At 36.6% G+C, this 26,995-nt stretch overlaps 1 protein-coding gene across 3 annotated transcripts in view; it reads right to left on the minus strand.

Annotated features, from left to right (window-relative positions):
- LOC125844725 (MAP3K epsilon protein kinase 1-like) overlaps positions 1-26,995 on the minus strand; it is a 468,061-nt gene that overhangs the window by 154,130 nt on the left and 286,936 nt on the right. The gene's annotated exons all lie outside the window — the stretch shown is intronic.

A 26,995-nucleotide genomic window follows, 5' to 3' on the forward strand; every position in this document is an offset into this window, starting at 1 on the left:
AGGCTAAAGGTAAGATTTTAACTCCTCGAATCCGTTTTTCAATCCGTAGAACATAATCTAATAAGTAATTATCGATGTGGGAGGGTTTTGATCTAGAATCTATGGTGGAAACAACCCTAACTTGGGTACTTGGGATCATGGGTTTGATTTGGGTTGATAGGATTGTTAGTAATTCGGGCAATTAGTTGTTATTTATTGATTCTCGTGTTATAATGATTGCTTGTAGACCAAGAACAAGTGGAACGAATTCGGAAAGGTAAGGATCAAGTTTCTTAGGGTTTCAAGCTTGTTTCGAGGTAGGTGATGATTGTGATTCGATGATTGTGTGATGTATGTTTTGTCTTGCTTCATTATAATACATGTATGTATGTGGATGTTGCATTATTGATCACACTTGTTGTAAATGAGGATATATGATTAATGAATGCAATGAATCATGACTTGATTATATGATTATGAGAATGTACTTGTGATTGCGATTGTGGCTTGTTGAATGGATCGGGTGTTGCATTTCGACACACTTACTTGGATCGGTTGCCATGCTTTGGCATAATTATCGTATCGTTTGCCACGTTTCGGCATAAACATTGGATCGGGTACCACGTTCTGGTATGTTAATTATTTGGGTTTGGGTTCTATGAGAGGACCAATGACTTGTCATAATTGTGTATCTTGAGAAATATGAAGTTGTTCGTTGTTCGTAAATGTTGATAATATTGTATATGTTCGATATATGCATGTGATTATATTATTGCATTGATTTATGTATGTTACACTTAGTGGGATAGCCGTGTGATCCTACCAGTACACTGTGGTTGTGTATTGATACTGCATTTGCTCTTTCTTCGTTGAGTATAGGGCATCTTCAGGAGGCTATTGATAGACTTGCTTAGAAGATCAGTGATCGCCCCATCGAATTCAAGGGTGAGCCAGTTCTTCCATGCTGCCATGAGTTCTCCTTTCGTCTATGTGCACATTTTGGACTTAGAGTTTACTAATTAGTTATTAGTTCATTAACTTGGGGTTGTGACCTTTCTTGTTAGATGATCTTGTTAAATATTTTGGTACATTGACTTTCAGGTTCTATGTGTATTTTTCTGTATTGTTTAGTTGTTAGATCTTTTGGAAGTTTATGGGCACCTCAGTCTTTAGCTATTTAACTTGCTTTCGTAACTTAAATGCTTTAGTTTTTGGTTTAGTTGCTCGGTTTGGTTTGTAGTAGTGGTTCTCCCATCGAAGGGTAAGTGTGAGTGCCAATCACGACGGTATGTGTCATGACAAAGTTGGTATTGGAGCTTAGTTTCATTGATCTCGATGTACCAAAACGGAGACTGTTGTACTTTCCTTCGAGAGCCTATAGGACTTTAGGAAATCTCTTTATTTTCTCTTGTCTCCTTTCGTGCTATAACTTGATTCCAATTGGTATCTGTCGATTCGAATTGGTATCTAACCTACTTCACTCTTCTGTTCACAGATGGTTAACACTAGATTCAATGACGTCAGGCTCGTAGCTCCCGTCAATGCTCTAGTTAAGGAATTTGCGACGAGAGGTCGCGGTCGAGGCAGGTGTAAAGAAAGAGCTAGGGGTAGAGGCCAAGGAAGAGTGGCGCCTATTAAAGATGGGGTACCGGTCGAAAATGCTCTAAAAAATGAGGCCCCTCCTGTGCATCATGAAGAGATATAGGAGAATGTTGAGGTTGAAAATGTTGAGAAGGTTGGACAAGATGAGGAGGTGCAGGCTCAGACTACCGGTGTTTCTCCCATAGACGCAGTGTTAGCTCAACAAATCATGTCATTCTTAAAAGGGTTGGTTGGTCCTGGAGTGTTTCCTTTTGTTCAAGCAACTCAAGCTCCCGCCAATCCTTCTATTGTTGTCACTACGCCCAAGGTGGGTGGGAATGTAGGTAATGATGCTTTCTTCCGTCCTTTGTTGGGTTCTGTTATGACTGGTAATGAGCATGAAATATTGACTAAGTTTTTGAAACTAAAGCCTCTTGTATTTCTTGGTTCTGAGAGTGTGGATGCTTATGAGTTTATCTTAGACTTCTATGAGAGGCTTCATAAGTTGGGAATTGTCAATCTGTATGGGGTTGAGTTTGTGACTTTTCAGCTTCAAGGTGAGGTCAAGCAGTGGTGGAGAGCTTATATGGAATGCAGATCTTCAGTTTTACCTCCACTTTCTTGAACTCAGTTTCATGCCCTATTTTTAGAGAAATTTGTGCCTAGGAATTTGAGGGATCGCAATAAGGATGAGTTTATGGCTTTGGAACAAGGTGGTATGTCTGTGACTGCTTATGAGGCCAAGTTTCATGCTTTGTCTAGATATGCTACTTAATTGGTGACTACTGAGGAATAGAGGATCCATTTATTTATTAAGGGACTAAATTCTGAGTCGCAAGTATTATCTATTTATATGACCTCTACAGGGAGGAGCTTTAATGAGGTAACATACTTTGTAATGAAAGTGGAGGGGGTGAGGCGAGATGGTCAGGCTAAGGCATTGGCTAAAAGGGTCAAGAACTCAGGTAACTTTTAGTCTGCTTACTCCAGGAGGTCCGGAAGGTCAACGCTTGCAGCCAAGCCAATTTAGTCCGTTATGCCCGCCTCTACATGTAATTACTCGGGAACTCCACCTCATAATTTGATTCAGGATAGCCAGGGAGTCGCACCTTCAACAGAAAACCGACCATCTTTTGATCGTACATGTTACAACTGTGGCGAACCTGAACATATGAGGAGAGATTGTCCCCACCCACATGTGTTAGATTCTGCGTAGCAGCAGACTAGAGCAATGGTACACGCGGGAAATGATAATAATGGTCAAGGGCGTCCACAAGGTGTTCAAGGAGGTAATCAGCGAGACCGTGGAGGTAGAGAAAATGGTAACACAGGCAGGGGTAATGTGTAACCAGGCAGGGAAGTGGCTCGTCAAGATGATAGAGCTAAGTGTTATGCTTTTTCGGCAATAATGAGGCAGATGCATCTGAGATAGTGATCACATGTACTATTCTTGTTTTTGACCGGATGACAAATGTGTTATTTGATACGGGTTCTACTTATTCATATGTATCCATGTGATTTTCCTTAGAATTTGCTATGATTTGTGAAATACTTGATGCCCCCATCCATGTTTCTACCCTAGTTGGAAAGTCTGTCATAGTCACCCATGTCTATCGTGCTTGTCCTATTTAGTTTATGGGTCTCCAGACTTGGGCTGATTTGGTAATTTTAGATATGACTAACTTTGATATAATCTTAGACATGACTTGGTTGTCCCCCTATTATGCCGTGCTTAATTGTAATACTAAGTCTGTAACTCTAGAAATTTCGGGAAGGGAAAAATTAGAGTGGGAATGGGTGTACAAGCCTAAGAAAGCGAAGATCATATCCTCCATTCGGGCTAGAAAATTGGTAGGGCAGGGTTGTTTGGCGTATTTGACTCATATTAAGGATGCTGAGGTTGAGACTCCATCTATTGAGTCTATTCCTGTGGTGTCAAAATTTAGAGAAGTGTTTCCTAATGACTTGCCTGGTATGCCTCCGGATAGAGATATAGATTTCTGCATTGATTTAGAACCCGGTACCCTCCCCATTTCTATCCCTCCATATCCCATGGCTCTAGCAGAATTAAGAGAGCCTACGACTCAAATCCAAGAGCTTCTTGATAAGAAATTTATTCATCCTAGTGCTTCCCCATGGGGTGCTCGAGTTTTGTTTGTTAAGAAAAAAAATGGTAGTATGAGAATGTGTATAGATTATCGGCAATTGAATAGGGTCACTATTCAAAACAAATATTTTTTTCCTCGAATATATGATTTTTTTGACCAATTGCAAGGTGCATCAGTTTTCTCCACAATTGATCTAAGGTCTGGCTACCATCAGTTGAATTAGGCTTGAGGATGTGCCCAAGATAGCATTTAGAACCCGCTATGGGCACTACGAGTTTCTAGTTATGTCCTTTGGTTTGACTAATGCGCCTACAACTTTCATTAGTTTGATGAATGAGGTGTTCAAGACATTTCTTGATTCATTCCTCATAGTCTTTATTGATTATATTTTGGTCTATTCAAAAAGTGAGGAAAAGAATGCCGACCATGTTCGTATTGTTCTAGGTGTTCTTGGGAAACAAAGGTTGTATGCTAAATTCTCTAAGTGTGAATTTTGGTTGACTTCTGTTGCATTTATGGGACATGTAGTTTCAAAAGAAGGGGTAATGGTAGATCCTCAAAAGATTGAGGAGGTTAAGAATTGGGTTCGGCCTAGCTCTGTGACTGAAGTTAGGAGTTTTGTGGGGCTTACTAGCTACTATCGTCAATTTGTGAAGAACTTTGCTTCTATTGCCACTCACTTAATTAATTTGACCAAAAAGGAGATACCATTTGAATGGACTGTAAAATGTGAGGATAGCTTCCAAAAGCTCAAGACTCTCTTGACCAACGCACGGTCCGCACTTATCCTAGCATTACTGGTTGAATGTAAAGATTTTATTGTTTATTGTGATGCTTCACATTCTGGTTAGGTGTTGTGTTGATGCAGGATAAGAAAGTTATAGCTTATGCCTCGCATCAATTGAAGGTGCATGAGAGGAATTATTCAACACATGATTTGGAGTTGGTAGCGGTAGTGTTTGCTCTTAAGATCTGGCGGCATTATCTCTATGGTGTTAAGTGTGAGGTGTTTACTGATCATCGTAGTTTGCAACATGTATTCACTCAAAATGATCTGAATTTGAGACAGCGAAGGTGGATGGAGTTACTTAAAGAACACTACAAGAAAAATAGCTAATAGGGACGGAAAAAATGGTCCCTAAAAGTCTAATTCCGGTCCCTAAAAGTCAATAGAGACGAGTAGAATCTGGTCGCCACTCGTCCCTAAAAGCTTCGCCGCTAAAAGCCTTTAGGGACGAGATTTTTTAACTGGTCGTTAAAGACTATTAGCGACATATACAATCCTGGTCCTTAAATGAATTTTAGGGACCATATTAGTGGTCCTTAAAACTACTTTCAGCTGGTCCTAAAGATTCTTTGAAGACCAAAGTTCTGGTCGCTATTCTATATTTATGCACCATAATCTTTGGTCTCTAAATGGAAATGGTCTTTTAAATTCTATTTTCTAAATATATAAAATCAAATGCATAAAGCCAACATTGTTAATAACATACTACTTTCATATACTATAATATTAAATGAGTAACATTGCATTAGTGTCACTGTACGGATACATAGAAAACAATGTATTTTTTTCATAATAGCTCTATCAAAATAATATCTATTTAGTAAACTTGTATGAAGTCTTTAAAAGCTGCATCTCCCACTATATAATCAAGTGTTCAAAACCTGTAAAAAGATATAAAATAAATTTTGTAATGAGAAAACATCACTACTAATTATATAGTAAGCATAGTTTAAAATGAAAGGGGTGATTACCATTCTTCAAAACAAAAAACTCTAAGCAAAAGAATATAGTAAGCATAGTTTTTTAAGAAAAGAAGGGTAATTACCATTCTTCAAAAATAAGAAAGCTAAGGAAATAATCATTAAATAACAAAATTATTTTCTTAACAACAATCTATACTAATGAGACTGAGTTCTGATTGAAGCAAAATATCCCAATTAAATACTCACAATCAATAAATGACATAATAAGATTCTAATTAAAATACAACAATATGGGTTTGATATACCATTTTAACTCTTAGCTATTTGTGCATTTTAAAACTTCACATACAACATATTTTTTAACAGACCATGGTAATCCATTCACTGACATGGAAACTGATATCCAGTGGATTGAATTTTTTCAAACGTTGATATGTGAATCCCATTTGCTACGCCATCATATGGTGTACTTGCTCCCATTTTATCAGTATAAGCAAGTGTTTCTTAGTTGTAATTTTTTTCCCATCTAAAAGGTTTACTACAATATCTGTAACATCTTTCGGTAGCAATTACAATCAAAATTAATGTATTAGATGTTTAACAGCCTTAGCTATGTATAACCCGTATTATCATCAATCATTACAGAATGTTTTTGTTTTCAAAAGCATGGTTACATATATAAATAGTAACATGATCCATTCATTTTTCATTCAACACATAACAATTTAAGCAATATCAAAAGAGTGAATGGACCTTCAGATTTAGCAGATTGGAATTGAGAGGGACAAGCAATAAAAAACTTCTTGCACATAAGAACATACCTGCCATCACAAAAGTGATTTATATTCACCTTCCCTTTAGCATCAGATAATATAAGTTAAATCACCACAACATTGCGTCCATCGCCAACACTCTGTACTCATTACATGAGTGTTTGTGCTTTCCCCAAAGCTTGAACATGAATGTCAACATTCGAGTCTCGTCTTGTATAATTAAAATGACAGATAACATTTAAGTAGTCAGTATGTTATCAGATGCAAAGCAAAACATTTGTTTCAGAAGAGAAATTTATCTACCTCATAAATGTGACAAATTAATAAAACATTAAATTCAACTGAGTTAGCACATGTGAAAAACTTACGTATGCCAGGTGAACCACTTATTCAAGTGTTCATTCTTTAACACTAAAGCACGGTGAAAGGGAAACAAGCATTCCAAAAACTTTCTTAATTACATTATTGGTTTTTATTTCTCTCAAAATATGCCATAACACTGCCCTAGTGTAGACATGAAAATTATAAATTTTATAACAATGTGTAGACATGGAAAAATTGGGCTAGATTATATTAATAATCTAATCAATCTATCCATAATTTTTCTTAACTTATGCAGGTTTCTGGCATTTAACACAAGGCTATACATACTTAAAAGACAGAGGTAAATCAATGTCTTTGCCAAAATAAACTTTCGAAAGGTACTAATGGGTAGAATCAAAGATACAAGATATCAAACAAAGAAATCTTAATGCAAATACAATATGAAGGTGAATCATTTAGTGAAATTACTAAAATGCTATTTATCTAGATGAGCTTCGAAAGGAGAGACATGAAAGCATGACAGAGAGTATAAAAATAAGTTCAGGAAAAAACATGCTTACTACTATTAGGATAAATAATTAATTGATATTGTACTTCCTCGAGATGCATAGAGTTACTGTAGTTTAGGAATAGATGACCAATTGACTTTGTTACAAGCTCACAGCAAGACAAACCTTTGTTTCTGACAGGGAGTACCTCTGTTTTATAGCGTCCAATTGTACCTGACGTCAAACCTAACAGAAAAATTATTGTAATGTATAAAAAAGAAATATTCACAAAACTGCAAGTTCTGATTAAATGAGAGAGAAAACAAATTTCAACATCGTTATAAGCTAAGATAGAGATAAAACTTTGTTAATGAAAGGAGTGAAGAATCTAACATATAATAGATAGTAAACCCTCCTCATTTGCCTTGGACTGACACCGTTTTGTTGCAATATAAGTGTAATTCAAACACATGTGGAGTTAAGAAGTTTAGTTAGTTTCTTATTGAAATAGGGATCTTTTTTCTTTGGCAAACTTGTGTGATAGACCTTATTACTCATAGCATGGTCATGTGACCATTTCAAGTACCTATATGCAACCAATCCCAACATTGTGTTGCTAAAGATAGTAGTGTTTCTATCAATTGCACAATCAGATTATCTATGGGAAACCTTTCTGAATAATCTGATCATACACTACATTATATTAGTTCTGCTTTTCCTTACAATGGAATTTATCCAATAAAGTTGGTATCTGAATCTTTGACCTCACCATTATTAGCTAACCTGTCTATGTGTAAAATTTCAATATTCAAAGTAAAAAAAAAGCTACTAAATTTGCAACTCTTTTACTACATATCAGCTATTAAGAAGATATTGATACCCAAAAACAGAGTTCATAGGTCAGGTTGAGAGACTTAAAAATTTAGAGAATATAACACGTGAGTATACTTTTGACCTACTTAGGTCAACATGAGTTTCCCAAATTTGAATTTCGGTGAATAGTTGTGCAGAAAGCAAAGGATAAAACATAGCTAAATCTAAGGAAAATAAAAAATGAGTTTAAGCAAAGTGAGAGGATGGAAAATAGAAAAATTCAATCTTGAATAGAAAATCAATGAACGCATAATTAGTTGGACCTACCATTCCAGCCACTGAATCAACAAAATGAAAAAATATACAACTTACCAAAAAAAAAGAAACCTTATGCTTAAATTTTCTCAACCACACAAAGTGCTAGAAGTTTATCCATCTAAAAAATCATTTTCTTTTCAAGTTTAAGAGTAAAGTGGATGAATGTCTCTTGAGAGACCTTAATCGAAGGAAAAAGAGAGCTGTGAAAGAATTAGTTACCTATTGTAGAAGAACTCATTGCCGGGAGATCATTAAAATTGCTCTAAACGACAGATCTGAGGATGAATTTTGGAGATTTGAAAAGGACGGGGATCTAGGTCTTCCAAAGAGATGAGAGTAAAGTAAATTTGAGAGACGATTTAATTCTTTCTTCTTCTTTTTTTGCAATATTAAATAGCATTTTAGTCCACTCACATTAGTTAGACTATTTAGGGACCGGAATATTTTCTTTTCAGCGAACAAATTTTGCCACAACTCGAATTAAAATGAAAATACTAAAAAGTAAGGACCGGATGAAAATCTATTCCTAGTAAGTACATTTTTAGGGACTAGATTTTTGACTGGTTGCCACATGTTGGTCTTAAATAAGCCTTTTTCTTGTAGTGGAATATGATGTCACCATTTAATACCATCAGGGTAAGGCTAATGTAGTGGCAGGCGCTTTGACTCGAAAAACGGTGAGTGTGGGTAGTTTAGCTTGCTTAAGTGTAACCAAGCGATCGTTGGCTAAGGAAATTCAGACCTTAGAGTCTAAGTTCATGCAATTGGGCTTCTCAGAAAGAGGTGGAGTGTTAGCTAGCATTGAAGCAAGGGCCACGTTCATTGAAGAGATCAATGCCAGTCAATTTGAGGATGAGAATTTGAATGAACTTAAGAAGAAGACTGCGATTGGTAAGGCACAAGAGACCACTTTTGATGCGGAAGGTGTGCTCAGTTTTAAAGGAAGAATTTGTGTTCCTCGAGTTGATGACTTGATTCAAAAGTTGTTGATAGAGTCCCATGGTTCGCGATATTCCATTCATCCGGGTGTGACCAAGATGTACTGAGACTTGAAGCGAATTTATTGGTGGCCGAGCATGAAGAACAATATAGCGGAGTTCGTGGCTAAGTGTCAAAATTTCCAACAAGTGAAGTATGAACACCAAAGCCTGCAAATTTGCTTCAAAGAATGCCAATTCCAGAATGGATGTGGGAAATGATTGCCATGGATTTTGTGGTTGGTCTTCCCAAGACTTTGCGAAAGTTTGATTCTATTCGGGTAGTGGTTGATAGATTGACCAAGTCATCCCATTTTATTCTGGTAAGAATGTTATAATGCTGAACAATTGGCTGAAGTTTATGTGAAAGATATAGTGAGGTTGTATGGGGTGCCCCTCTCTATCATCTCAGACCGTGGTACCCAATTCACATCCAAGTTTTGGAGGAAATTACATGATGGACACACAATTTACTTTTAGTACAACCTTCCATCCACAGACAGGCAGGCAGTTAGAGAGGACTATTCCTATGTTAGAAGACATGTTGAGGGCATATGTGATTGATTTTGGAGGGCATTGGTATAAGTTCCTACCTTTGTGTGAGTTCTCCTATAATAATAGTTATCACTCCAGCATAGATATGGAACTATTTGAGGGACTCTATGTGAGGGGATGTAGATCACCCATATGATAGTTTGAGGCTGGAGATGTGAAACCTTTAGTGGTTGATTTAGTGAAGGATGCTCAAGATTAGGTGAGAAGTATTCAAACTAAGCTTCTACCAGCCCAGAGTAGACAGAAGAAGTATGCGGATCATAAGGGAAGAGACATGATGTTTCAAACCGGTGATAATGTTATTATTAAAGTATCACCCATGAAAGGGGTGATGAGATTTGGCAAGAAGGGCAAGCTAAGTCCGCGATACATTGGTCCCTTTGAGGTTCTTGAATGTGTATGACCGGTAGCGTATAGATTGGTCTTACCTCCTAATCTATCGGGTGTTCATCCGGTAATTCATGTGTCCATGTTGAAGAGATATCATGGTGATGGGGATTACACCATTAAGTTAGACACAATTGGGTTAGACAAAGACCTTCAATATGAGGAGGAACCAGTTGCAACTCTTGATCGTGATATGCGTAAGCTGAGGACCAAGGAGATTAGGTCCGTGAAAGTTCAATGGAAGCATCGGCCAGTTGAGGAAGCTACTTGGGAGACCGAGAAGGACATGCGAGACAAGTATCCCCAATTGTTCGTTGATTCAAGTACTACTCCATTCCTTCCTTAGCCTATTTTTTTCCTAAGATTGTCACTCAGGGACGAGTTATGGGTAAATTGATATCTATTTTAACGACCGGGTTCCGTCGTTATAGAAAAGCTAACGGGGAAAATTTTTGGGTATGAAAACTTTTTCGTAGTAACTTGAAATTTCCCGACCTAGCCCAGATTCGGACGAAATTGGAGTCATTATGGTGTAGGGAAATCTTGGAATAATCGGGTGATTTAATTATGATTTTAATTACATGAGTAGATAGATAAGTCGTTAAGGAACCCGTATGACTTTACAGAATTGAATTCGGGCGAGTAGAACTCCAAAATTAATCTTAGCGTGAACGAATAGTTTTTGAGTGTCGTTGGTTAATGGCCTGTTGTGAATTGTGGGTGTTGGAATTATTAAAATAGCTCACTAGTTCCATGCAAGCCGCTGAGGTAGGATTATGCCGCCAGGGCGAGGCCACTGTAGAGGGGTGAGGACCGCTGTGGCAGGTCAGAAGCGATTTAAAGTCGTAAATAAACTCCAAAAATGTTTTATTCTGCAATTTTTGAATTTGAGAGTTATGGAACGAACCCAGGTCTTTTCTTGATGGTTTTTCACCATTCTTGAGGCTAAAGGTAAGATTTTAACTCCCGAAATCCATTTTTTAATCCGTAGTACGCAATCTAACGAGTATATCGATGGGGGAGGGTTTTGATCTAGAATATATGGTGAAAACATAGGTACTTGGGATCATGGGTTTGATCTAGGGTTGATATGATTGTTAGTAATTCGGTTAATTAGTTATTTTTTGTTGATTCCCGTGTTATAATGATTGTTTGTAGACCAAGAACAAGTGGAATGAATACTGAAAGAGAAGGATCAAGTTTCTTAGGGTTTCAAGATTGTTTCGAGGTAGGTGATGGTTGTGATTCTATGATTGTGTGACGTAATGNAGAACAAGTGGAATGAATACTGAAAGAGAAGTTTCAAGTTTCTTAGGGTTTCAAGATTGTTTCGAGGTAGGTGATGGTTGTGATTCTATGATTGTGTGACGTAATGTTTGTCTTGCTTCATTATGATACATGTATGTATGTGGATGTGCATTATTGATCACACTTGTTGTAAATGAGGATATATGATTGATGAATTCCATGAATCATGACTTGATTGTATGATTATGAGAATGTACTTATGATTGTGATTGTGGCTTGTTGAATGGATCAGGTGTTGCATTCTGACACACTAACTTGGATCGGTTGCCACGTTCTGGCATAATTATCGGATCGGTTGCCACGTTCTGGCATAATTATCGGATCGGGTACTACGTTCCGATATGCTAACTGTTTGGGTTTGGGTTCCATGAGAGGACCAATGACTTGTCATAATTGTGTATCTTGAGAAATGTGAAGTTGTTCGTTGTTCGTAAATGTTGATAATATTGTATATGTTCGATATGCATGTGATTATATTATTGCATTGATTTATGTATGTTACACTTAGTGGGATAGCCGCGTGATCCTACCAGTACACTGTGGTTGTGTACTGATACTGCATTTGCTCTTTCTTTGTTGAGTACAGGGCACCTTCAGGCGGCTATTGATAGGCCTCGCTTAGAAGATCAGTGATCGCCGATCGAATTCAAGGGTGAGCCAGTTCTTCCAGGCTTCCATGAGTTCTCCTTTCGTCTATGTCCACATTTCGGACTTAGAGTTTTCTAATTAGTTATTAGTTCATTAGCTTGGGGTTGTGACCTTTCTTGTTAGACTTATGGATCTTGTTAGATGTTTTGGTACATTGACTTTTAGGTTCTAGGTGTATTTTTCCGCATTGTTTAGTTGTTAGATTTTTTGGAAGTTTATGGGAACTTCAGTCTTTAGCTATTTAACTTGCTTCCATAACTTAAATGCTTTAGTTTTTGGTTTAGTTTCTCTGTTTGGGTTGTAGTAGTGGTTCTCTCACCGGAGGGTAAGTGTGGGTGCCAATCACGGCGGTTTGGGTCGTGACATTAAATCATGCTAAACTAAGTCTAATAAGTATCAGTTACATGATTAAACATAAAAGAACAATTAAAATTAGATTATGTATTTTAAATGTCTAAACCAATGTTTCTAAAGAAAAAATATTCAACATTATTGTCATTTTTAGTATTGAGTTAATTTTTTTTGTTAGCATATTATTGATTTGATTTCGAATTGAGCTTTATTAGAGTTACTAATATCTATGGACTATAACCTTTATTGGACTATTCAAAATTCTAAGTCTCCAAAAACTTGAAAATATGTTAAAAGATGAAAAAATATGAAAACATATAAGTAATATTTAGAAATTACATCAAAGTAATTACTTTTGTGTATAAAATATATATATATATTTTTAAAAATAAAATAAAATATATATATAAAAAATAATAATATATATATTATGTCGGGTTGGTTTGCTCTCGGGTTGACTTTTTTTCGTTAAAACCAAACCAACCCAAGCGTAGTTGGATTTTTTTCCCAATACCAGACCATTAGTCAGGTTTTTTTTTCGGTTTGCCTCGATTTGCGGTTTGGTTCTATTTTCGATTCGATTTTGTACACCCTTACTTGAGGCTTGGTGTTAGTTTAGGTATTTGCTTATAAAAATCTAAAATTAATGTATCCAACTATACTTTTATTGCCTAATCAACCTTTTAAATTGAATAGATTACTTATGTATCCAGATATATTTTTATTCATAAATCACAAATCACCATTTCACTTGTGTTAATATTATAATACAAGTATTTATGTATATAATTATTCTACTATACACAAATTTGACAATCACACAAACCTCAATTTCTTTTTACTCATGTTCTTATTATACTACTTTTTTTAATAACTATAGCCATTGTAATGGAGAAACAAAGAATTCTTCAATCGAAACCCTATAAAAATAGATGAAAATATAGATGTGCACAAATATAATCTTCATAAAAATGAGGAAAAAATTCAATTAGAAAAATACTTGATGAATTTAAATCACAAAAATTGCTCCTAGAATCATTAAAAGGATCTTAAATTGGAAGAAATTTGGGTGAAAATATAGAAATTTGTGATATAGGAATATGGGTAAACATGGGGAACTGATTACATAAAATGTGCCTAGACATAATCAATTATGTGTGTAATAATTACTTTCTTGTTTAATATTTAATAACTTTTCTAATTATTTGTATATAATTAACTTTGCTATTTATTGTGTAGTTATATCCATATAATATATATATAAAAAAGAAAAAAGTAAACATAGATATTTATTTTTAATGTATATAGATGTTTGCCATATTCTGTAGCTTTTCCTTTTATTTCCTATTTATTTGTTTATTGTATTAATTAATTAACCCTTATTTGATTTAGTTTAATTTAATTAAATTCACAAGAAATAGCTTTTCTTCCTTTTTATGTTTATTTGATTTTGTTTTATTTCATTTGATCATTTACTTAGTTATTTATCGGTATAAATAATTATTTCCTTAGAAAAAATTATTTCATGCTCATTTTTTCAAATTACATTTTTCAAATAACTTTTATTTATTTATAACTTAATTAATATTTTCAAAGTTAGTCAAATACTTAGTCAAGATATAGGACAATCATGCATTATGGGGCACTTTGAATGCTTAAACCCTTCTCGAGGTGTAAATTTGAACCCCGAATCCCTTTGATATTTTCAAATGTTTTTTCTTTGTTTGAGTCCTTTGAAAAATTTAAAGGTTTTCTTAGTGGCGATTCTTATATATAAAAAATGATTTTTCTTAAAAAGTTGAATTGAATTTCGAAAACAAGTTTTTTATTTTTTTTAAACATAAAACAAGATGAATATAACATAAGAAAGAAATACAAACTTGTTGGCATTCAAATTAAGATTGAAATACAAAGTGGGAGTTAATTATAAAATGAGCACAATAAATACTCACTTCAATATGATATTCAATTTTAATTTGAATGGTAAAGTGAGCACATAAAATACAAAAGTTGTCAGTATACAAATATTATGAAAAACATAATTAAAAAAATACATGTTTGTTGTCATTGAAAGTGAGATTGAAATACAAAATGAACACAATAAATATTCACTTCAATTAAAATACAAAAGTAACTTTGTTGGTATACCACTATGATGAATACAAAATAAAAAGAAATACAAACTTGTTTGTGTACAATGTGAGAGTTAAATACAAAATGAGCGCAGTAAATAGTCACCTGAATATGATATTCAATTTTAATTTGAATATTAAAGTGAGCACATAAAATACAAAAGTTGTTATACAATTATGATGAAATTATAATAAAAAAGAAATATATACATGTTTACATTGAAATTGAGATTGAAATATAAAGTGATATTGAAGTACAAAATGAACACAATAAATACTCACTTTAATTGAAATACAAAAGTGACTTTGTTGGTATACTATTATGATGAATACAAAATAAAAATAAATACAAACTTGCATGCATACAATGTGAGAGTTAAATACAAATGCGCACAGTAAATACTCGCCTCAATATGATATTCAATTTTAATTTGAATGGTAAAGTGAGCACCTAAAATACAACAGTTATTTATATACAATTATGATGAAAACATAATAAAAAAGAAATACAAACTTGTTGTCATTGAAAATTGAGATTGAAATACAAAACGAGCACAATAAAAAATCACTTCAATTGAAATACAAAAATGACTTTGTTGGCATATCATTATGATGAATAAAATATAAAAAGAAACACAAACTTGTTTGTATACTGTAACACCAGAAAGAGCTAATTTTAGAAAGAACCAAATTGAGAAATTTGCAAGTTATGCTGAAGTTCATGTGAGTTTTGGGCCTACTTCAAGCGACCATAACTTTCAATACATGATGAGTTAGGTGGACTAGATATCAAATGAAATATCTTTAAATCCTCTTTCCAACGTCATCGAGTTTGCTAAATTTCATGTTTGGATAAGGGATATATGCCAGTTTGAAGTCAGTCTGTCTAGTTAAGGAAATTTATCCGAATTAATGAGGGGTATTTTGATTTTTTTCCTTACCTCATCAACTTTAAACGATTTTAGAAATATTTTATGGGTATATACTGATTTGGGTCAGTTTTCAAAATTCTAAAATACACTTAGGATTTTTTAGAGGAGTTCAAGATGTGGAAACAAGGAGGAGTTCAAGCGTTCGCCAAGATCTCTTGCGAATTGAGGATTTGTTTCGCCAAATTAAGGTATATAAGTTTTCATAGTGTTGAGTTCGTTCACCCACACGCCAATCATGGGTTTATTTTACGAATTTCATCCATAAGATTGAGAATATTGAGTTTTTGATGAATTTTTGATCAGTTTCTTGAAATTTGTGTTTCATTCTTTGATATGAGGTTTCGTTGAGTTCTTGTGATGAGGATCTTGTGTTTGAGTATTTTTCTTGAGTAATTTAGAGTGGATTTCTTTGTAATTATGTTGGGCCTAAGAATCCAAAAGAGTTTGAGGGAAATCGTTTAATTCGGAGTTAAACATGAATTTGAAGCAACAAAATTCGTCAAAACCTGGGTATAGGGGTGGGACGCCGCGCCACTCAGTTTGCCCCAAACCACTTTCAGTAGGTAGGGGGCCTGGCGCACCGCTCCAGTTAGTGTGCCCCAACCTACCTTTAGTAGTTTAGGGGCTGGCGCCCTGCGCCAATCAGTGCACCAGGGTCGCCAGGTCCCCTACCCTTCCGACCTTTTTTTTTCCATGTGAGTTCCCTCGAATCGTACCTATGTTTCCTACTTGATATATAAACTTAAAATCTTTGATAATCTTCGAGAGATAATGCATATCATGAGTCATAACTCTTGAATTCATAATTCAAATTCAAGGTAGAGTTAAGAGTAGAGTCGAGTAAGTTCATTGAGTCAATTGAGAAGTCTTTTTGCAAAACATTTAAAACTTGTATTAAGACTTGAGTACTTGAGTATGAAGATGAGAATAGTTGAGTTTTATTTTTCAAAATGAATAGATGGGAACTAAGTATTCCCAAGAGTAAATGTTTTTACATTTAAAATGAGAGGAAACATCGATTTTCGAATGAGTTCATGAGGAGTTTTGAGTACTATCTCTTTTAAGAGAAGCCTTTTGAGTAATAATCTCAAAGTTTGAGGATGAGGAAATGCTTTTAAACATATGAGCTGAGTTATATTATTGGAATTAGCATTGAGCACCGATATGGGGATGAGTTCTAACAACTCAAAGTCCTCATAAATCATGTAGCCAGCTTGGGTTGAAAGGGTCATACTTTTTAGATGATTTCTTATTACATTTTTTAAGCACAATTTAGTGGATCCACTTAGTTGAGGATGTCTTATACTCCGGCAAGGTATAAGAAAGTTATGACAGCGTGGGTGAGACACTATATCATCACATAACTCATAGTGATGGTTGTCGGTTAGATAATCTCCCAAATAAGAGTTATTATTGTATTTTTAAATACATTGAGTGGTGATCTACTGTTTTAAAAGTTTTATATAAATTGCATCTTTATTGTTGTTTTTATACTGTATTGAGTTGAGTATCTATGAGTTGAGGTTGAGTTAAGTGGAGATGAGGTGAGTATGTTTCATTTTTTCCAAGTTCAACCTTTTATGTCATGTTCAGTGTTCCCCTTACATGATCGTACATTCAATGTACTAATTCCATTTGGCCTGCATAATTTCATGATGTAGATACTAGTAACCAGGGACATCAACAGGGGCTTCGTTGATACCACTTGCAGTTCGAGTTAGTTTTGATGAGCCTCATTGCTTCCGGATGATTACATTTACTTTTCAGTTAGTTGTGACGTCGTGAGCCTTGTCCTGACTTCCATCTTTGTCATTTAGAGGCTTTATAGAGATACAATAGTAGTTCATGAGTCTTCTCATTTTTTATTGTTAATGTTTAAGACTTGAGTTGTCTCTTTTGGCCAGTGAATGTTTTATTTAAAATATTCTGAGTATCTATTTTGAGACAATTGAGTTAAAGCTTTACTTTGAGCTCATCTAATGCTGAGTAAGTATTCCGCTGAGAGTTGAGTCAGGTCAAGGGTTTTCTTGGGGCTAGTAATGGTTCTCGAGTGTCAGCCACGTCCAGGATGTAGGCTCGTAGCGTGACATATACAATGTGATATTGAAATACAAAATGAATAAAATAAAATACAAAATATGTCGTCATTTGTTATTAGAGTGGTCGATTGTAACACCTCGGCCTTAGAAAGAGCTAAATTTAGAAAGAACTAATTTTCGAAAGAGCTAATTTGAGATTTGTTCAAGTTAAGATTAAGTTGTGAGTTTTGGTCAACCTCAAACGACCATAACTTTCAGTACAAGATGCGTTAAGTGGCCCATTAGATATCAAATGAAAGGTTTTTGAATCCTCTTTCCAACGCCACTGAGTTTGCTAAATTCTAAGTTAAGATGAGAGAGATATGCCCGTTTGAAGTCAGCCTGACCAGTTAAGGAAATTTACTCGAATTAATGATGGGTATTTTGGTTTTTTCCTTACCCCATTAGCTTTAAACGTTTTTAGAAATTTTTTAGGGGTCTAAAGTGACTTATATCAGTTCTCATAATTCAAAATCATGGTTAGGATTTTGAGAGGCCTTCAAGAGGAGGAAACAAGGAGGAGTTCAAGCGTTTGCCAAAATTTCTTGCGAATCAAGGATTTGTTTCGCCAAATTAAGGTATGTATGCTTCCATAGTGTTGGGTTTGTTCTCCCTCACGTCAATTACATAATATTTTACCCATGAATTTATTCTTAATGTTGAATTATTGAGCTCTTGAAAGGTTCTTGAATTTAATTAGTAATGGTATATTGTTTTGGAGTTCTTGAGGCGAGGGTTTGTGAATGAGTAGAGTAAATTGATAGTTCTTGTGTGGGTTTCGCGGAGACTATTATAGGTTATAATAATTCGAGAGTTTTGACCTTAGAATTGTAGTGGGTATGAGTTGAATCGAGTTTGGGAGAAGAAGAAAAGATTGGGCAAAAATAAGCTCCCAGGTCCGCGTCGCAGACATGCTTCAAATTCCAGTCCCCAGAAAATTTCCTCTCTCTCTGTGTCGCAGTGAGAATGCAGATTCCACTGTTTCAAAAATTATTTTGCAACCAAATAATTTAATTCTTCTCCGCGTCCCGCCTTTGCTCCCCAATCAGTGTCTTCGCTTGTTTCTTATTATCAACTACCTAAACTGATGAGTCCGAGATTTTGACTCATTTGGGCTTTGTTTTGATAGAATGTGTGTCCTCAAATGCCTATTTTATGCTCTAAACTGATGTTAAAGTGTTGATTGCAAGCTATGGAGGCTAAGGAACAAGGCAAGGACACAACTGGACAAAAAGGAACTAAAAAGCTGTTGAAGAAGTGAAGAAAAAGAAATCCTGGCTATCGCCAACATAAGTCGGTGCACCGCTGAGTGGCTCTTTTAGCTCTCCCAAAGTTCCAGCATACCAAACCTGGGAAGAACCAAATTGGCTACAAAAATGGGCATTCGGCGGATCGCCGATCCGTTCTGTGACAACAAATTGGATCGCCCAAAGTGACAGAACTTGAGATACTGAAGGCCAATACAAAATGATGATGGAAGAGGGCTATCGGCGGATCGCTGATCCACTCGGTGATGCTTGACTTAAATCGCCAAGTGGACTTTCAGGCAAAATTTTGGGAAACTATAAATTGGATTTTAAATGGAATTTTCAAGAGTTCTCGAATTCTCGCCCAGACATTACAGTTCCTATTCTAGAATTAGAGTTTTCTCTTAGTTTTTGAGTGTTAAGTGTAGAATTTTGAGGATTTGAAAGTGGGTCTTTGAATTTAATCTTTCAAAAGCATTGTAAAGGCTTGGAGACTCTTACCCAGCTGATGGCTAATGCATTTGGTAATCGTTTCTCTGTTTTAGTGATGTGTAGCTAAAACCCCAACTCTTAGGGTTTGATCATGTGTTTATTTGTCTAATTATTTTATGGGTATTGTTGTTTGATGATGAAGTTGTTGTTTTAATGTGGGTTTAATCATTAGCTGAGTTTTAATCTATGAATTGTAGTTGCAAATGCAATTCTTCTTTTGAATTCTTATCTTGCTTGAGAAAGGGGTTTTGGAACCAAAGCTTTTGATTAATGATTTGTGGGTATTGGGTCAATTTGGGTTCAGCTCGAGAGAGTGAATCTTAAATCCAATCCTACCCATATAGCTCGAGAGAGTGGATGCATTAAGGTTGTGGGTTGATTATCTTGTTAAGCTTGTTGATGTTCGAAAGGAATCACCTGAATCGTAATAGTTGTTCGAGAGAAAGCTATTGCACTTAAAGTCCAACCTACCCTCAGTGTTTCAGCAACTCATTGTTAGATTTCAATTACCCATACAACATAATTAGCTTATAAATGATCTCATCCTGAGAATTCCTCTATTTCTTGTTATTTTTCCTTGTTTGGCTTGTGCCGTAGCTGATAGTAAACAATCCAGACCCCCATCTGACATTCGTTGTCACCCATTTAGATTTATTTTTATGTTTTTGATAATTTTTATTCCTATAACCATTTGGACCACATTTGTACTTCATAATTGAAGTTTAGACATGTACCACTCCATGTGGGTTCGACCCAGCTCTTTGTTGGGTTTTATACTGATTTACGGTCGTTTACACCTAGAATTGGATGAGGTGTACTTGAGACGTTATTATTTCTATCAAAATAGCGCCGCTGCCGGGGAGTGGTGTTGTTTGAAATTCTTTTATTGAAGTTGAATTGTGTTATCTTTGTGTTTTGGTTGAATCGACTTAATTTGGTTTGTGTTTTTGGTTGTTTGTTCTGAGAAAAAGAGGAAATGAGCGGAACATGAGTAATAGTAGCCAAGTGGGCCACCAAGACGATATTGGAAATCTGAATAATGTAAATGACCCAGTTTAATTGGGTGGTGTTGGTGCAATACGTCTACCTCCAGCTGAAGGAAACGCTGTTTTTCACATCACTAGCACAATCTTCAGCTCCTACAATTGAAAGGCTTATTTGGGGGGGGGGGGGGGGNNNGGGGGGGGCTGCCTCATGAGGATCCCCATGAGAATATTAGAAAATTCGTGGTTGTTTGTGGTCCGTTCTCATTTTAAGAACATATCGCAAGAATCAGTCTGTCTCAGGTTGTTTCCAATTCCTTTAATGGGTGAAGCTACCAAATGGTTGTCTGAGTTACCGAGGAACTCCATCACCTCTTGGGATGAGCTTACCACAACATTCCAAGTGAGATTCTTTCCCCTATCGAAGATGATGATGCTAAGGGATGACATCCAAGGTTTCAAACGTTTGGAAGGTGAGCCAATCCACGAGACGTGACTGAGATTTAAGAAGTTGGTGCTTCCATGCCCACCTCATGGACATCTAAATGATGTGTTGTTGTAACACTTCTATAGGAGTCTCGATTTAGTGAACAAATGAGTGGCTCAGCTTTCTTTCGGTGGTATAATGCAACGACCCTATGAAGTAGCGTCTCAGCTCCTTGATTGCATGGCCAAGATCACTAGGTCATGGTACACGCGTGAAAAACAAGTGTCTCCTCTCTCCTTTAGAATGACAAAAGAGCAGATCGAGAAGGATCAAGAGAAAGACCAAAACATGGCAAAAATGATGACCCAACTGGAATTATTGTCGAAGAATGTGATGGGTGGTGGTTTGATGAGTGTTAACATTGTGGGTGTTGGTGGAGTAAACCCCGATATATCATATTTTGAAGCACTGTACAATAAGAAAATAAACTTCCATGCAAATCAAGGAGGAAGATTTCGTTCAAACTATCCAAGGACGGGTGGAAATCCGGGTTGGAATAGAGATGAAGGATGGAGAGATCGTTATAGAGATTGGCGTGATCATAACACCACTTGGAAGCAGAGAGAAGGTTACAAGGACATGTATGTCCCACCCCATGAGTGTCAAAAACCCAAGGATTCAGAAGGTGGCCGTACAGAAGATATGCTCTCACGCATTCTCAACAAAGTTGAAGGATCAGACAAGGTGTTGAAAGAGATGAAGGAGGATGTCTCAACTCTTAATCAGACAGTGACTTCTCACTCAATCTTTATTAAGCAGTTGAAAAACGTAAATGGGTCAAATATCAACCCAATTGAATTCCAAGACAAAAGAGGGGGGTTGCCTATTGACACAATGGCCAACCCCAAAAATGAAGCTTAAATTGGTGCTTCGATCGTGCAACAATCTTAAATAAAGAGCTTCTTGGGAGGCAACCCAAGTCTTTGATGTTTTAAATTTTTATTTTTGAATAACAGGTGTTGAATGTGCAGGTTAAAAAGTTGAAGTGTTGGAAACAAGGCAAGCCATATCCAGTCAGTGAGAGGCCGAACTGGTCGGCGTGCCCGACTTGGACCGCCGTTAGAACCACTCAGCTTGATGGGAAACTCAGTAAAACTCGGCGGACAAAACGTTTGGTCGGCGATTTACCGAACAGGTCGGCGAGCCCGACTTTGACCGTCGTTGGAGCCACCCAAATGACTAAAGGTCCTGTAAAACTCGGCAAGCTAAAATACCACTCGGTGCATCACCGAGTGGTTCAGCGGATACGACTTATACCGCTGAATGGAGCGCGAACTGAAAGGTTTTAAAGGCCAAACGGTTTAAAATTTCAAAATCCTTTCACTTTCTTAACTTTTCAACTCACGTACCCTCACACCCTACTTTAGATCATCCATATTTTCTTGTTTTTACTCTCGTGTTGTGTGAAATCTTTGCTCGGGGTTGTGGAACTTTGCCGCCTAGCATTACAATCCATCATTTTCTGCATCAAAAGTCAGTTTTCCAAACCCCAAACTCCATATGTGGTTGATCTTAAATGCAAATTGGTAAATTGTTGTTGATATTTTTTGGGATTTTGATTTTCATCGTTGATTAACTGTTGGATTACCCGTATCGCATAGAATTTGTGCCTAATTACTCAAATAAAATTGATTCTCGTGTCCTTGCTTGTTAAATTAGAGTCTAAATCATTGGGTTGTGGTAAAAATGTGTTAGATCTAATGTGGTAAGGTCTGAGTAACCCCAGATTACGCTAAATGACGTAGTTTGCCCAATAATGGAGCGTTTGACGTCATTCTTAAGGACAAAAGACATCAACTGGCCAATTATGGCCAAATCAGGGGAAGTCTCAGTACCCCGAGGGCATGGGTAGTATGGGTCTAACCTTAATTTTATAGTGTAGGTGTTTAATTTTGTTTTCGTGGGCTGCGGGCTGGATTTTGAAGATAGAGGTTGAAAATTGGCACGCTGGGACATTTGGCGAGTTGCGTCGAGCTTGCCGAACGGTTCGGTAGTTCGCCAAAGTTCCCTTAGATCGCCTTTAATTTCATCTAATTGTTGAGTTTGTGGTCTGTAACTTTCAGAGATAAGTATGTGCTCGCCGAGTTCACTCGGCGACTAGTCGGGTTTGCTGATGGGTTCCGTGTTTCGTCCTCGCTCTTTTGGATCGCCAATCTGTTTGCATCTTCCTGGCGCATTCAGTAACTTTCGACGGTCTAAACTTTCTTTGCCACCTAGTCAGCGGATCGCCGAACGGGTAGGTGCCTTACCCAATTTCTCTCATCCTCAGGGCTGGTATGCTGGAACTTTGGGCGGATTATCGCGCCACTCGACGATTCGCCAAGTGGTCTTGGAGATCACCATGATCGCTTTTCTTCACTTCTTCATCTTTTCTTAGCTCCTTTTTGCCTGGTCATGTCCTTGTCTTGCTCCTTAACCTTCATAGCTATAAATTAACACTTTAACATCAGTTTAGAGCATAAATTAGGCCTTTGAGGACACTTTATACTATTAAAAACAACCCTAAATGAGCCAAAATTTCGGACTCATCATGAAGCGTGCCACATCTATAATTAGGAGGCTGCGACATTTAGGAACTATCTCACCTTTTTCATACTCTTTTTGTGAGATAACGTTCAACTCTATAAAATTTCTTTCTAATTCCTGCTTGTGCATATCATTAAGATCATGCCTCTACAAAGAGATGTTCGAAGTCGTCCTGCTAGAAGGAATGTTAATCCTCAAGATCAAGGGGCCCCCAATGCACCAGAAGTGCAACCTCAAAGAGGGGTCACTAATGCTGAGTTTCGGGATGCTATACGGATGTTGAGTCAAGTTGTGGCCAATCAAGCTGGTCAATAAAGATGGAATTGACAGGATGTGGCTGATACATCCAGGATCCATGAATTATTAAGGATAAATCCTCAAAACTTTACCGGTTCAAGTGTCACTGAGGATTCAAAAAATTTGTGGAAGAGTTGCAAAATATATTTGAGGTGATGCATGTTACAGATGCTGAGTGTGTAGGACTAGCTGCATATCAACTGAAGGGTGTAGCTAGAGTCTGGTACGACCAATAGAAAAAGAGTAGAGCTGAGGGTGCACTAATTGTGAGTTGGGTTGTGTTCGAAGAGGCCTTCTTAGGGCGTTTCTTTCCCCGTGAGCTAACAGAGGCGAAGGTAAGAGAATTCCTTAACTTGAAGCAGGAATCCATAAGTGTGCATGAGTATAGCTTTGTGCTCCGGAGATAGTTACTGATAAGAAGAGCAAGATGAACTTGTGTGTGTCTAGGTTGTCTCGTCTGTCAAACAAAAAGGGTAAGGCTACGATGTTGATAGGGGACATGAATAGCAAGGCTTATCATTCATGTGCAACAGGTTGACGAAGAAAGTTGAGAGATAGAAGGGAGTTCTGAAACAATAAGGGTAAGATAAAAGGTATTGAGTCCGGATAGCAGAAGAGTAATGCGAACCGATCATCTTTTCAACAAAATCCAAATGGACCTACTCCATCATCTGCTAGTGCACTTGCACCAAGGAACAGAGGTGAGTTTAAGAATCAGAATTCTCAGAACTTCAGAGCTAGAGCTATAGAATCTCAAGGTAGTGTGGCACAAAGAGGTAATTGGACTCCTGCATGTGCTAAGTGTGGTAGAAACCACCCAGGATGTCACGACTCAGGGGTACCCCCTAGATGTGACAAGGCACATAGAACCCCCTAAAGGTACCATGTAAGCCCCTTAGCATATCATAACATAAGCATAGACCAATAAAGAGTAAAAACTCATTTCTCAAGTCCAAAATTTTCATAAAGGAAAGAGGAAGTCTAGACTTGTCTCAATTAGCCATCTATTACAATCGAGAAATAAAATAGGGTCACAACCCTTACAACATAATCCTGAAGTCAAATACAAGGAAGAGAAACTATAAAAGCATCATCCGTCCTCGAACCATGAGGACTCACCAAAAGCAAGGGGATTAGTCGATCCAAGCTTTGACCAAAAAAGAGATCACCTCAACAACTGGACCCTACACTTATGAAAAAATGTATAAAATATAGGTTAGTACAAAAATACACTAAGTATGATAGCCATGCATAAAAACCTTGAAAACATGCAAAAAGGGAAATTTTCGTTGAAACCATGCACTTTACCAAGTTTAAGAATCATCATGAACATTAGTGTAGAAACACAAATCATAACCATATTCAACATATAGATCATCATGACATAGTGGAAATGTACCATAAATACCCTCAAAGCATACTTATGCAATGCATGAATAAGATCTCATAATCCCACCCATGCTAAGTAAAAGTCCTTGAGTAATCATAGTTCACAATTCACGCTCTTGTTCATATTTCATCATGGTGGGAATAAGCCTTAACCGACATAGACCATGTGAGCTTAACATTGAATACGGTGTAACCCACATCGAAAAGGGTTGTCCTACTTGCTTAAGGTAAGACCATGGTTTGTTAGCTTTTAGGTGGATCCACTAGTTGAAGACCTATGGGGGCTCATAGTTATGGGATACGGAGATTACTACTAGAAACCCGGACTCGACTGTGGTAGAAGGTTTCCATCTCATGAGATACATGTTTTGGGAACCCAAACTCAACTGACGTAGAAGGAACCCATTTGGAAAGCCAGACTCAACTGGCATAAAAGCTTTCATCTCATATTCAATATCCACTCGGTGCTAAGCATAATTCCCATTAAGTTCATATTAAGTCTTGACTTAGGTTCATATTTATGGAAGAATGCCTTAACACTCAATCCAACAAGATTCATAACATAGCTCCTAGATTCAAGAGGTGAGAATAGCCTTTCAACCTTAGAATCATCATATTGTGAGAACCTTTCACAACATGTCATCATCATTCATAAGTGTACAATTGAGAATAGCCTTTCAATCAACACAACATCATTATCATAATCATGGACATTTCAGTCATAGTCATATGTAAGGGTATAGGAGAGAATGACCTTTCAACAATACCAAAATTACATCATAATCATAGAAACTTTACTCTTAAAGTGTTCTTAAAGCACATGCATAAATCTCATAATCATGTATAATTCTCATTCTTTGCCCTTCAAGGACCATGGATCAAATTCCATCAACACATCTAGAATTACTACATTAGACATGGATAATTACATGATTCAATTAATTCAATTACTACAAACATGATCTCTTCACATACTTCTACAATCAACAACCCATATCACAAGATCATAATTGAGTAATTTGGGGTTTTCAGGGGTTCTTGGGGGAATTAAACATAAAAATCATAGGAAATCATCAATTAGTACATAATCTATCATAAATCAATCATTAGAAACATTTTTGAAAGGAACCCATGACATTGAAGTAAAACCTTAACTTTTGGGATTTTTAGTTTTGAAATTGGGAAGTTTGAAGGGACTCCATGGATGAATTTGTCATGCCCCGAAATAGGAAGCGTAACTGGCACTCGATACCCTAATACATCGAGTTACCCACTGAAACATACTAGCTAAACCAAACTTGTGAGGCAAAAAGATTGGGCAGCACAACTTCTAAAAAGTGAAGCCTGGACCCAAGAGGTCATGACCTGAAAGAGAATAACCATACAAACAATGGTAGACAAACCGAAAAAACATAAAGATGTACTATCTAGCCGACGAGGCCACAACCGAAAATATACGTACTTACACACACATATATACATGCCAAGACTATTGGGTGGAGGTTGAAACATACAAAAAGAAAACCCAGGATATTGTGTCCACAATAGCCTCTATGAGTGACATAAGCACTGTTGGGACAAGGCCCCGACTATACCCAAACTGTACAACAAAAGTAAACATTCTCTGAAAGCCCCATGATAAGATAGAGCTTACCAACTCACAACTGAACCTGAATCCTAGCGGATGGGTCGATTAGAGTCCCTGCCTGTACCTGCTCGCACAAAACAAAAAACAGCGTCCCCAGGCAAAGGGATGTCAATACGAATAAAAATGTACTGGTATGTCAAACGAAAAGTAAAATCATAAACATTTATTGTAAAAGGGTAATACAGATACCACGTGAAATTGAAACCCAAATAATCTCCTTGGCTGACCTTTAGCCCCCTACTACTTAAATATGCATGGTATGCTCGTATAATTGTATGTCGTGAATACATATATACATAAAAGCAAATGCACAACATACCCAACCAAATACTAGCAATGGTGGTGCTTTTCGGTAGCGAACCGACATCATATATATTCGTCAACTTGTGGCCATCTGTGTCTCATACGTATAAATATAGGCAATAGGCCCCATACCTCCCGATTATAGCTCGGGAGTAGAATGC

Source organism: Solanum stenotomum, chromosome 11 (assembly GCF_019186545.1).
Source record: "Solanum stenotomum isolate F172 chromosome 11, ASM1918654v1, whole genome shotgun sequence".
Lineage (NCBI taxonomy): Eukaryota > Viridiplantae > Streptophyta > Magnoliopsida > Solanales > Solanaceae > Solanum > Solanum stenotomum.